The sequence below is a fragment of the Chiloscyllium punctatum genome, unplaced genomic scaffold (assembly GCF_047496795.1).
Source record: "Chiloscyllium punctatum isolate Juve2018m unplaced genomic scaffold, sChiPun1.3 scaffold_458, whole genome shotgun sequence".
NCBI lineage: Eukaryota > Metazoa > Chordata > Chondrichthyes > Orectolobiformes > Hemiscylliidae > Chiloscyllium > Chiloscyllium punctatum.
Genome location: NW_027310192.1, coordinates 12501 through 25143, shown reverse-complemented (window position 1 = coordinate 25143; position 12643 = coordinate 12501).

Below are 12643 nucleotides of genomic sequence, written 5' to 3'. Positions count from 1 at the left end.
TCCCTATCCCCCCGGGAGCACCGTGTACAGTTCCCCGGTCTCCCTATCCCACCGGGAGCTCGGTGTACAGTTCCCCGGTCTCCCTATCCCACCGGGAGCTCGGTGTACAGTTCCCCGGTCTCCCTATCCCACCGGGAGATCGGTGTACAGTTCCCCGGTCTCCCTATCCCACGGGGAGCTCGGTGTACAGTTCCCCGGTCTCCCTATCCCACCGGGAGCTCGGTGTACAGTTCCCCGGTCTCCCTATCCCACCGGGAGCTCGGTGTACAGTTCCCCGGTCTCCCTATCCCACCGGGAGCTCGGTGTACAGTTCCCCGGTCTCCCTATCCCACCGGGAGCTCGGTGTACAGTTCCCCGGTCTCCCTATCCCACCGGGAGCACCGTGTACAGTTCCCCTTCTCCCTATCCCACCGGGAGCTCGGTGCACAGTTCCCCGGTCTCCCTATCCCACCGGGAGCACCGTGTACAGTTCCCCGGTCTCCCTATCCCACCAGGAGCACCGTGTACAGTTCCCCGGTCTCCCTATCCCACCAGGAGCTCGGTGTACTGTTCCCCGGTCTCCCTATCCCACCGGGAGCTCGGTGTACAGTTCCCCGGTCTCCCTATCCCACCGGGAGCTCGGTGTACAGTTCCCCGGTCTCCCTATCCCACCGGGAGCTCGGTGTACAGTTCCCCGGTCTCCCTATCCCACCGGGAGCTCGGTGTACAGTTCCCCGGTCTCCCTATCCCACCGGGAGCTCGGTGTACAGTTCCCCGGTCTCCCTATCCCACCGGGAGCACCGTGTACAGTTCCCCGGTCTCCCTATCCCACTGGGAGCTCGGTGTACAGTTCCCCGGTCTCCCTATCCCACCGGACGCTCGGTGTACAGTTCCCCGGTCTCCCTATCCCACCGGGAGTTCGGTGTACAGTTCCCCGGTCTCCCTATCCCACTGGGAGCACCGTGTACAGTTCCCCGGTCTCCCTATCCCACCGGGAGCTCGGTGTACTGTTCCCCGGTCTCCCTATCCCACCGGGAGCTCGGTGTACAGTTCCCCGGTCTCCCTATCCCACCGGGAGCACCGTGTACAGTTCCCCGGTCTCCCTATCCCACCGGGAGCTCGGTGCACAGTTCCCCGGTCTCCCGATCCCACAGGGAGCACCGTGTACAGTTCCCCGGTCTCCCTATCCCACCGGGAGCTCGGTGTACAGTTCCCCGGTCTCCCTATCCCACCGGGAGCTCGCTGTACAGTTCCCCGGTCTCCCTATCCCACCGGGAGCTCGGTGTACAGTTCCCCGGTCTCCCTATCCCACCGGGAGCACCGTGTACAGTTCCCCGGTCTCCCTATCCCACCAGGAGCTCGGTGTACAGTTGCCAGTCTGTCAGAGGGTCAGTGCTGAGGGAGGGGGCACTGTTGGAGGGTCAGTGCTGAGGGAGTGGGCACTGTTGGAGGGTCAGTGCTGATGGAGGGGGCACTGTCAGAGGGTCAGTGCTGAGGGAGTGGGCACTGTCGGAGGGTCAGTGCTGATGGAGGGGGCACTGTCGTAGGGTCAGTCCTGAGGGAGTGGGCACTGTCAGAGGGTCAGTGCTGAGGGAGGGGGCACTGTCAGAGGGTCAGTGCTGAGGGAGTGGGCACTGTCGGAGGGTCAGTGCTGAGGGAGCGGGCACTGTCAGAGGGTCAGTGCTGAGGGTGTGGGCACTGTCGGAGGGTCAGTGCTGAGGGAGGGGGCACTGTCAGAGGGTCAGTGCTGAGGCAGTGGGCACTGTCGGAGGGTCAGTGCTGAGGGAGGGGGGCACTGTCAGAGGGTCAGCGCTGAGGGAGGGGGCACTGTCGGAGGGTCAGTGCTGAGGGAGGGGGCACTGTCGGAGGGTCAGTGCTGAGGGAGTGTGCCCTATCGGAGGGTCAGTGCTGAGGGAGTGGGCACTGTCAGAGGGTCAGTGCTGAGGGAGTGGGCACTGTCGGAGGGTCAGTGCTGAGGGAGCGGGCACTGTCAGAGGGTCAGTGCTGAGGGAGTGGACACTGTGGGAGTGTCAGTGCTGAGGGAGTGGGCACTGTCGGAGGGTCAGTGCTGAGGGAGGGGGCACTGTCGGAGGGACAGTGCTGAGGGAGTGGACACTGTCGGAGGGTCAGTGCTGAGGGAGTGTGCCCTGTCGGAGGGTCAGTGCTGAGGGAGCGGGCACTGTCAGAGGGTCAGTGCTGAGGGAGGGGGCACTGTCCGAGGGTCAGTGCTGAGGGAGTGGGCACTGTCGGAGGGTCAGTGCTGAGGGAGTGGGCACTGTCGGAGGGTCAGTGCTGAGGGAGGGGGCACTGTCGGAGGGTCAGTGCTTAGGGAGTGGGCACTGTCGGAGGGAGAGTGCTGAGGAAGAGGGCACTGTCGGAGGGTGAGTGCTGAGGGAGGGGGCACTGTCGGAGGGTCAGTGCTGAGGGAGTGGGCACTGTCGGAGGGTCAGTGCTGAGGGAGGGGGCACTGTCCGAGGGTCAGTGCTGAGGGAGTGGGCACTGTCCGAGGGTCAGTGCTGAGGGAGGGGGCACTGTCGGAGGGTCAGTCCTGAGGGAGTGGGCACTCTCGGAGGGTCAGTGCTGAGGGAGTGGGCACTGTCGGAGGGTCAGTGCTGAGGGAGCGGCCACTGTCGGAGGGTCAGTGCTGAGGGAGTGGGCACTGTCGGAGGGTCAGTGCTGAGGCAGTGGGCACTGTCGGAGGGTCAGTGCTGAGGGAGGGGGGCACTGTCGGAGGGTCAGTGCTGAGGGAGTGGGCACTGTCGGAGGGTCAGTGCTGAGGGAGGGGGCACTGTCCGAGGGTCAGTGCTGAGGGAGTGGGCACTGTCCGAGGGTCAGTGCTGAGGGAGTGGGCACTGTCGGAGGGTCAGTGCTGAGGGAGCGGGCACTGTCGGAGGGTCAGTGCTGAGGGAGTGGGCACTGTCGGAGGGTCAGTGCTGAGGGAGTGGGCACTGTCAGAGGGTCAGTGCTGAGGGAGGGGGCACTGTCGGAGGGTCAGTGCTGAGGCAGTGGGCACTGTCGGAGGGTCAGTGCTGAGGGAGGGGGCACTGTCGGAGGGTCAGTGCTGAGGCAGTGGGCACTGTCGGAGGGTCAGTGCTGAGGGAGAGGGCACTGTCGGAGGGTCAGTGCTGAGGGAGCGGGCACTGTCGGAGGGTCAGTGCTGAGGGAGTGGACACTGTGGGAGTGTCAGTGCTGAGGGAGTGGGCACTGTCGGAGGGTCAGTGCTGAGGGAGCGGGCACTGTCAGAGGGTCAGTGCTGAGGGAGGGGGCACTGTCGGAGGGTCAGTGCTGAGGGAGTGGGCACTGTCGGAGGGTCAGTGCTGAGGGAGTGGGCACTGTCGGAGGGTCAGTGCTGAGGGAGTGGGCACTGTCGGAGGGTGAGTGCTGAGGGAGAGGGCACTGTCGGAGGGTGAGTGCTGAGGGAGGGGGCACTGTCGGAGGGTCAGTGCTGAGGGAGTGGGCACTGTCGGAGGGTCAGTGCTGAGGGAGGGGGCACAGTCCGAGGGTCAGTGCTGAGGGAGTGGGCACTGTCCGAGGGTCAGTGCTGAGGGAGGGGGCACTGTCGGAGGGTCAGTCCTGAGGGAGTGGGCACTGTCGGAGGGTCAGTGCTGAGGGAGGGGGCACTGTCGGAGGGTCAGTGCTGAGGGAGCGGGCACTGTCGGAGGGTCAGTGCTGAGGGAGTGGGCACTGTCGGAGGGTCAGTGCTGAGGGAGGGGGCACTGTCGGAGGGTCAGTGCTGAGGCAGTGGGCACTGTCGGAGGGTCAGTGATGAGGGAGGGGGCACTGTCGGAGGGTCAGTGCTGAGGCAGTGGGCACTGTCGGAGGGTCAGTGCTGAGGGAGAGGGCACTGTCGGAGGGTCAGTGCTGAGGGAGGGGGCACTGTCGGAGGGTCAGTGCTGAGGGTGTGGGCACTGTCGGAGGGTCAGTGCTGAGGGAGGGGGCACTGTCAGAGGGTCAGTGCTGAGGCAGTGGGCACTGTCGGAGGGTCAGTGCTGAGGGAGCGGGCACTGTCGGAGGGTCAGTGCTGAGGGAGTGGACACTGTGGGAGTGTCAGTGCTGAGGGAGTGGGCACTGTCGGAGGGTCAGTGCTGAGGGAGTGTGCCCTGTCGGAGGGTCAGTGCTGAGGGAGTGGGCACTGTCAGAGGGTCAGTGCTGAGGGAGTGGGCACTGTCGGAGGGTCAGTGCTGAGGGAGCGGGCACTGTCAGAGGGTCAGTGCTGAGGGAGTGGACACTGTGGGAGTGTCAGTGCTGAGGGAGTGGACACTGTCGGAGGGTCAGTGCTGAGGGAGGGGGCACTGTCGGAGGGACAGTGCTGAGGGAGTGGACACTGTCGGAGGGTCAGTGCTGAGGGAGCGGGCACTGTCAGAGGGTCAGTGCTGAGGGAGTAGACACTGTGGGAGTGTCAGTGCTGAGGGAGTGGGCACTGTCGGAGGGTCAGTGCTGAGGGAGGGGGCACTGTCGGAGGGACAGTCCTGAGGGAGTGGACACTGTCGGAGGGTCAGTGCTGAGGGAGTGTGCCCTGTCGGAGGGTCAGTGCTGAGGGAGTGGGCACTGTCAGAGGGTCAGTGCTGAGGGAGTGGGCACTGTCGGAGGGTCAGTGCTGAGGGAGCGGGCACTGTCAGAGGGTCAGTGCTGAGGGAGGGGGCACTGTCCGAGGGTCAGTGCTGAGGGAGTGGGCACTGTCGGAGGGTCAGTGCTGAGGGAGTGGGCACTGTCGGAGGGTCAGTGCTGAGGGAGGGGGCACTGTCGGAGGGTCAGTGCTTAGGGAGTGGGCACTGTCGGAGGGAGAGTGCTGAGGAAGAGGGCACTGTCGGAGGGTGAGTGCTGAGGGAGGGGGCACTGTCGGAGGGTCAGTGCTGAGGGAGTGGGCACTGTCGGAGGGTCAGTGCTGAGGGAGGGGGCACTGTCCGAGGGTCAGTGCTGAGGGAGTGGGCACTGTCCGAGGGTCAGTGCTGAGGGAGGGGGCACTGTCGGAGGGTCAGTCCTGAGGGAGTGGGCACTGTCGGAGGGTCAGTGCTGTGGGAGGGGGCACTGTCGGAGGGTCAGTGCTGAGGGAGCGGGCACTGTCGGAGGGTCAGTGCTGAGGGAGTGGGCACTGTCGGAGGGTCAGTGCTGAGGGAGTGGGCACTGTCAGAGGGTCAGTGCTGAGGGAGGGGGCACTGTCGGAGGGTCAGTGCTGAGGCAGTGGGCACTGTCGGAGGGTCAGTGCTGAGGGAGGGGGCACTGTCGGAGGGTCAGTGCTGAGGCAGTGGGCACTGTCGGAGGGTCAGTGCTGAGGGAGAGGGCACTGTCGGAGGGTCAGTGCTGAGGGAGGGGGCACTGTCGGAGGGTCAGTGCTGAGGGTGTGGGCACTGTCGGAGGGTCAGTGCTGAGGGAGGGGGCACTGTCAGAGGGTCAGTGCTGAGGGAGTGGGCACTGTCGGAGGGTCAGTGCTGAGGGAGTGGGCACTGTCGGAGGGTCAGTGCTGAGGGAGTGGACACTGTGGGAGTGTCAGTGCTGAGGGAGTGGGCACTGTCGGAGGGTCAGTGCTGAGGGAGGGGGCACTGTCGGAGGGTCAGTGCTGAGGGAGTGGACACTGTCGGAGGGTCAGTGCTGAGGGAGCGGGCACTGTCAGAGGGTCAGTGCTGAGGGAGGGGGCACTGTCCGAGGGTCAGTGCTGAGGGAGTGGGCACTGTCGGAGGGTCAGTGCTGAGGGAGTGGGCACTGTCGGAGGGTCAGTGCTGAGGGAGGGGGCACTGTCGGAGGGTCAGTGCTGAGGGAGTGGGCACTGTCGGAGGGTGAGTGCTGAGGGAGAGGGCACTGTCGGAGGGTGAGTGCTGAGGGAGGGGGCACTGTCGGAGGGTCAGTGCTGAGGGAGTGGGCACTGTCGGAGGGTCAGTGCTGAGGGAGGGGGCACTGTCGGAGGGTCAGTGCTGAGGGAGTGGGCACTGTCCGAGGGTCAGTGCTGAGGGAGTGGGCACTGTCCGAGGGTCAGTGCTGAGGGAGGGGGCACTGTCGGAGGGTCAGTCCTGAGGGAGTGGGCACTGTCGGAGGGTCAGTGCTGAGGGAGTGGGCACTGTCGGAGGGTCAGTGCTGAGGGAGCGGGCACTGTCAGAGGGTCAGTGCTGAGGGAGTGGACACTGTGGGAGTGTCAGTGCTGAGGGAGTGGGCACTGTCGGAGGGTCAGTGCTGAGGGAGGGGGCACTGTCGGAGGGACAGTGCTGAGGGAGTGGACACTGTCGGAGGGTCAGTGCTGAGGGAGGGGGCACTGTCGGAGGGACAGTGCTGAGGGAGTGGACACTGTCGGAGGGTCAGTGCTGAGGGAGTGTGCCCTGTCGGAGGGTCAGTGCTGAGGGAGTGGGCACTGTCAGAGGGTCAGTGCTGAGGGAGTGGGCACTGTCGGAGGGTCAGTGCTGAGGGAGCGGGCACTGTCAGAGGGTCAGTGCTGAGGGAGGGGGCACTGTCCGAGGGTCAGTGCTGAGGGAGTGGGCACTGTCGGAGGGTCAGTGCTGAGGGAGTGGGCACTGTCGGAGGGTCAGTGCTGAGGGAGGGGGCACTGTCGGAGGGTCAGTGCTTAGGGAGTGGGCACTGTCGGAGGGAGAGTGCTGAGGAAGAGGGCACTGTCGGAGGGTGAGTGCTGAGGGAGGGGGCACTGTCGGAGGGTCAGTGCTGAGGGAGTGGGCACTGTCGGAGGGTCAGTGCTGAGGGAGGGGGGCACTGTCCGAGGGTCAGTGCTGAGGGAGTGGGCACTGTCCGAGGGTCAGTGCTGAGGGAGGGGGGCACTGTCGGAGGGTCAGTCCTGAGGGAGTGGGCACTCTCGGAGGGTCAGTGCTGAGGGAGTGGGCACTGTCGGAGGGTCAGTGCTGAGGGAGCGGCCACTGTCGGAGGGTCAGTGCTGAGGGAGTGGGCACTGTCGGAGGGTCAGTGCTGAGGGAGTGGGCACTGTCAGAGGGTCCAGTGCTGAGGGAGGGGGCACTGTCGGAGGGTCAGTGCTGAGGCAGTGGGCACTGTCGGAGGGTCAGTGCTGAGGGAGGGGGCACTGTCGGAGGGTCAGTGCTGAGGGAGTGGGCACTGTCGGAGGGTCAGTGCTGAGGGAGGGGGCACTGTCCGAGGGTCAGTGCTGAGGGAGTGGGCACTGTCCGAGGGTCAGTGCTGAGGGAGTGGGCACTGTCGGAGGGTCAGTGCTGAGGGAGCGGGCACTGTCGGAGGGTCAGTGCTGAGGGAGTGGGCACTGTCGGGAGGGTCAGTGCTGAGGGAGTGGGCACTGTCAGAGGGTCAGTGCTGAGGGAGGGGGGCACTGTCGGAGGGTCAGTGCTGAGGCAGTGGGCACTGTCGGAGGGTCAGTGCTGAGGGAGGGGGCACTGTCGGAGGGTCAGTGCTGAGGCAGTGGGCACTGTCGGAGGGTCAGTGCTGAGGGAGAGGGCACTGTCGGAGGGTCAGTGCTGAGGGAGCGGGGCACTGTCGGAGGGTCAGTGCTGAGGGAGTGGACACTGTGGGAGTGTCAGTGCTGAGGGAGTGGGCACTGTCGGAGGGTCAGTGCTGAGGGAGCGGGCACTGTCAGAGGGTCAGTGCTGAGGGAGGGGGCACTGTCGGAGGGTCAGTGCTGAGGGAGTGGGCACTGTCGGAGGGTCAGTGCTGAGGGAGTGGGCACTGTCGGAGGGTCAGTGCTGAGGGAGTGGGCACTGTCGGAGGGTGAGTGCTGAGGGAGAGGGCACTGTCGGAGGGTGAGTGCTGAGGGAGGGGGGCACTGTCGGAGGGTCAGTGCTGAGGGAGTGGGCACTGTCGGAGGGTCAGTGCTGAGGGAGGCGGCACAGTCCGAGGGTCAGTGCTGAGGGAGTGGGCACTGTCCGAGGGTCAGTGCTGAGGAGAGGGGGCACTGTCGGAGGGTCAGTCCTGAGGGAGTGGGCACTGTCGGAGGGTCAGTGCTGAGGGAGGGGGCACTGTCGGAGGGTCAGTGCTGAGGGAGCGGGCACTGTCGGAGGGTCAGTGCTGAGGGAGTGGGCACTGTCGGAGGGTCAGTGCTGAGGGAGGGGGCACTGTCGGAGGGTCAGTGCTGAGGCAGTGGGCACTGTCGGAGGGTCAGTGATGAGGGAGGGGGGCACTGTCGGAGGGTCAGTGCTGAGGCAGTGGGCACTGTCGGAGGGTCAGTGCTGAGGGAGAGGGCACTGTCGGAGGGTCAGTGCTGAGGGAGGGGGGCACTGTCGGAGGGTCAGTGCTGAGGGTGTGGGCACTGTGGGAGTGTCAGTGCTGAGGGAGTGGGCACTGTCGGAGGGTCAGTGCTGAGGGAGTGTGCCCTGTCGGAGGGTCAGTGCTGAGGGAGTGGGCACTGTCAGAGGGTCAGTGCTGAGGGAGTGGGCACTGTCGGAGGGTCAGTGCTGAGGGAGCGGGCACTGTCAGAGGGTCAGTGCTGAGGGAGTGGACACTGTGGGAGTGTCAGTGCTGAGGGAGTGGACACTGTCGGAGGGTCAGTGCTGAGGGAGGGGGCACTGTCGGAGGGACAGTGCTGAGGGAGTGGACACTGTCGGAGGGTCAGTGCTGAGGGAGCGGGCACTGTCAGAGGGTCAGTGCTGAGGGAGTGGACACTGTGGGAGTGTCAGTGCTGAGGGAGTGGGCACTGTCGGAGGGTCAGTGCTGAGGGAGGGGGCACTGTCGGAGGGACAGTGCTGAGGGAGTGGACACTGTCGGAGGGTCAGTGCTGAGGGAGTGGGCACTGTCAGAGGGTCAGTGCTGAGGGAGTGGGCACTGTCGGAGGGTCAGTGCTGAGGGAGCGGGCACTGTCAGAGGGTCAGTGCTGAGGGAGTGGGCACTGTCCGAGGGTCAGTGCTGAGGGAGTGGGCACTGTCGGAGGGTCAGTGCTGAGGGAGTGGGCACTGTCGGAGGGTCAGTGCTGAGGGAGGGGGCACTGTCGGAGGGTCAGTGCTTAGGGAGTGGGCACTGTCGGAGGGAGAGTGCTGAGGAAGAGGGCACTGTCGGAGGGTGAGTGCTGAGGGAGGGGGGCACTGTCGGAGGGTCAGTGCTGAGGGAGTGGGCACTGTCGGAGGGTCAGTGCTGAGGGAGGGGGCACTGTCGGAGGGTCAGTGCTTAGGGAGTGGGCACTGTCGGAGGGAGAGTGCTGAGGAAGAGGGCACTGTCGGAGGGTGAGTGCTGAGGGAGGGGGCACTGTCGGAGGGTCAGTGCTGAGGGAGTGGGCACTGTCGGAGGATCAGTGCTGAGGGAGTGGGCACTGTCCGAGGGTCAGTGCTGAGGGAGGGGGGCACTGTCGGAGGGTCAGTCCTGAGGGAGTGGGCACTGTCGGAGGGTCAGTGCTGAGGGAGGGGGCACTGTCGGAGGGTCAGTGCTGAGGGAGCGGGCACTGTCGGAGGGTCAGTGCTGAGGGAGTGGGCACTGTCGGAGGGTCAGTGCTGAGGGAGTGGGCACTGTCAGAGGGTCAGTGCTGAGGGAGGGGGCACTGTCGGAGGGTCAGTGCTGAGGCAGTGGGCACTGTCGGAGGGTCAGTGCTGAGGGAGGGGGCACTGTCGGAGGGTCAGTGCTGAGGCAGTGGGCACTGTCGGAGGGTCAGTGCTGAGGGAGAAGGGCACTGTCGGAGGGTCAGTGCTGAGGGAGGGGGCACTGTCGGAGGGTCAGTGCTGAGGGTGTGGGCACTGTCGGAGGGTCAGTGCTGAGGGAGGGGGCACTGTCAGAGGGTCAGTGCTGAGGGAGTGGGCACTGTCGGAGGGTCAGTGCTGAGGGAGTGGGCACTGTCGGAGGGTCAGTGCTGAGGGAGTGGACACTGTGGGAGTGTCAGTGCTGAGGGAGTGGGCACTGTCGGAGGGTCAGTGCTGAGGGAGGGGGCACTGTCGGAGGGTCAGTGCTGAGGGAGTGGACACTGTCGGAGGGTCAGTGCTGAGGGAGCGGGCACTGTCAGAGGGTCAGTGCTGAGGGAGGGGGCACTGTCCGAGGGTCAGTGCTGAGGGAGTGGGCACTGTCGGAGGGTCAGTGCTGAGGGAGTGGGCACTGTCGGAGGGTCAGTGCTGAGGGAGGGGGCACTGTCGGAGGGTCAGTGCTGAGGGAGTGGGCACTGTCGGAGGGTGAGTGCTGAGGGAGAGGGCACTGTCGGAGGGTGAGTGCTGAGGGAGGGGGCACTGTCGGAGGGTCAGTGCTGAGGGAGTGGGCACTGTCGGAGGGTCAGTGCTGAGGGAGGGGGCACTGTCGGAGGGTCAGTGCTGAGGGAGTGGGCACTGTCCGAGGGTCAGTGCTGAGGGAGTGGGCACTGTCCGAGGGTCAGTGCTGAGGGAGGGGGCACTGTCGGAGGGTCAGTCCTGAGGGAGTGGGCACTGTCGGAGGGTCAGTGCTGAGGGAGGGGGCACTGTCGGAGGGTCAGTGCTGAGGGAGCGGGCACTGTCGGAGGGTCAGTGCTGAGGGAGTGGGCACTGTCGGAGGGTCAGTGCTGAGGGAGTGGGCACTGTCAGAGGGTCAGTGCTGAGGGAGGGGGCACTGTCGGAGGGTCAGTGCTGAGGCAGTGGGCACTGTCGGAGGGTCAGTGCTGAGGGAGGGGGCACTGTCGGAGGGTCAGTGCTGAGGCAGTGGGCACTGTCGGAGGGTCAGTGCTGAGGGAGAGGGCACTGTCGGAGGGTCAGTGGTGAGGGAGGGGGCACTGTCGGAGGGTCAGTGCTGAGGATGTGGGCACTGTCGGAGGGTCAGTGCTGAGGGAGGGGGCACTGTCAGAGGGTCAGTGCTGAGGGAGTGGGCACTGTCGGAGGGTCAGTGCTGAGGGAGCGGGCACTGTCGGAGGGTCAGTGCTGAGGGAGTGGACACTGTGGGAGTGTCAGTGCTGAGGGAGTGGGCACTGTCGGAGGGTCAGGGCTGAGGGAGGGGGCACTGTCGGAGGGTCAGTGCTGAGGGAGTGGACACTGTCGGAGGGTCAGTGCTGAGGGAGTGTGCCCTGTCGGAGGGTCAGTGCTGAGGGAGTGGGCACTGTCGGAGGGTCAGTGCTGAGGGAGTGGACACTGTGGGAGTGTCAGTGCTGAGGGAGTGGGCACTGTCGGAGGGTCAGTGCTGAGGGAGTGTGCCCTGTCGGAGGGTCAGTGCTGAGGGAGTGGGCACTGTCGGAGGGTCAGTGCTGAGGGAGTGGGAACTGTCGGAGGGTCAGTGCTGAGGGAGGGGGCAATGTCGGAGGGTCAGTGCTGAGGGAGTGTGCCCTGTCGGAGGGTCAGTGCTGAGGGAGGGGGCACTGTCGGAGGGTCAGTGCTGAGGGAGTGGGCACTGTCGGAGGGTCAGTGCTGAGGGAGGGGGCACTGTCGGAGGGTCAGTGCTGAGGGAGTGGGCAATGTCGGAGGGTCAGTGCTGAGGGAGTGTGCCCTGTCGGAGGGTCAGTGCTGAGGGAGGGGGCACTGTCGGAGGGTCAGTGCTGGGGGAGGGGGCACTGTCGGAGGGTCAGTGCTGAGGGAGTGGGCACTGTCGGAGGGTCAGTGCTGAGGGAGTGGGCACTGTCGGAGGGTCAGTGCTGAGGGAGGGGGCACTGTCGGAGGGTCAGGGCTGAGGGAGGGGGCACTGTCGGAGGGTCAGGGCTGAGGGAGGGTGCACTGTCGGAGGGTCAGTGCTGAGGGAGGGGGCACTGTCGGAGGGTCAGTGCTGAGGGAGTGGGCACTGTCGGAGGGTCAGTGCTGAGGGAGTGGGCACTGTCGGAGGGTCAGTGCTGAGGGAGTGGGCACTGTCGGAGGGTCAGTGCTGAGGGAGTGGGGCACTGTCGGAGGGTCAGTGCTGAGGGAGAGGGCACTGTCGGAGGGTCAGTGCTGAGGGAGTGGGCACTGTCGGAGGGTCAGTGCTGAGGGAGTGGGCTCTGTCGGAGGGTCAGTGCTGAGGGAGTGGGCACTGTCGGAGGGTCAGTGCTGAGGGAGGGGGCACTGTCGGAGGGTCAGTGCTGAGGGAGGGGGCACTGTCGGAGGGTCAGTGCTGAGGGAGTGGACACTGTCGGAGGGTCAGTGCTGAGGGAGGGGGCACTGTGGGAGGGTCAGTGCTGAGGGAAGGGGCACTGTCGGAGGGTCAGTGCTGAGGGAAGGGGCACTGTCGGAGGGTCAGTGCTGAGGGAGTGGGCACTGTCGGAGGGTCAGTGCTGAGGGAGGGGGCACTGTCGGAGGGTCAGTGCTGAGGGAGGGGGCACTGTCGGAGGGTCAGTGCTGAGGGAGGGGGCACTGTCGGAGGGTCAGTGCTGAGGGAGGGGGGCACTGTCGGAGGGTCAGTGCTGAGGGAGGGGGCACTTTCGGAGGGTCAGTGCTGAGGGAGGGGGCACTGTCGGAGGGTCAGTGCTGAGGATGTGGGCACTGTCGGAGGGTCAGTGCTGAGGGAGGGGGCACTGTCAGAGGGTCAGTGCTGAGGGAGTGGGCACTGTCGGAGGGTCAGTGCTGAGGGAGCGGGCACTGTCGGAGGGTCAGTGCTGAGGGAGTGGACACTGTCGGAGGGTCAGTGCTGAGGGAGTGTCCCCTGTCGGAGGGTCAGTGCTGAGGGAGTGGGCACTGTCGGAGGGTCAGTGCTGAGGGAGTGGACACTGTGGGAGTGTCAGTGCTGAGGGAGTGGGCACTGTCGGAGGGTCAGTGCTGAGGGAGTGTGCCCTGTCGGAGGGTCAGTGCTGAGGGAGTGGGCACTGTCGGAGGGTCAGTGCTGAGGGAGTGGGCACTGTCGGAGGGTCAGTGCTGAGGGAGGGGGCAATGTC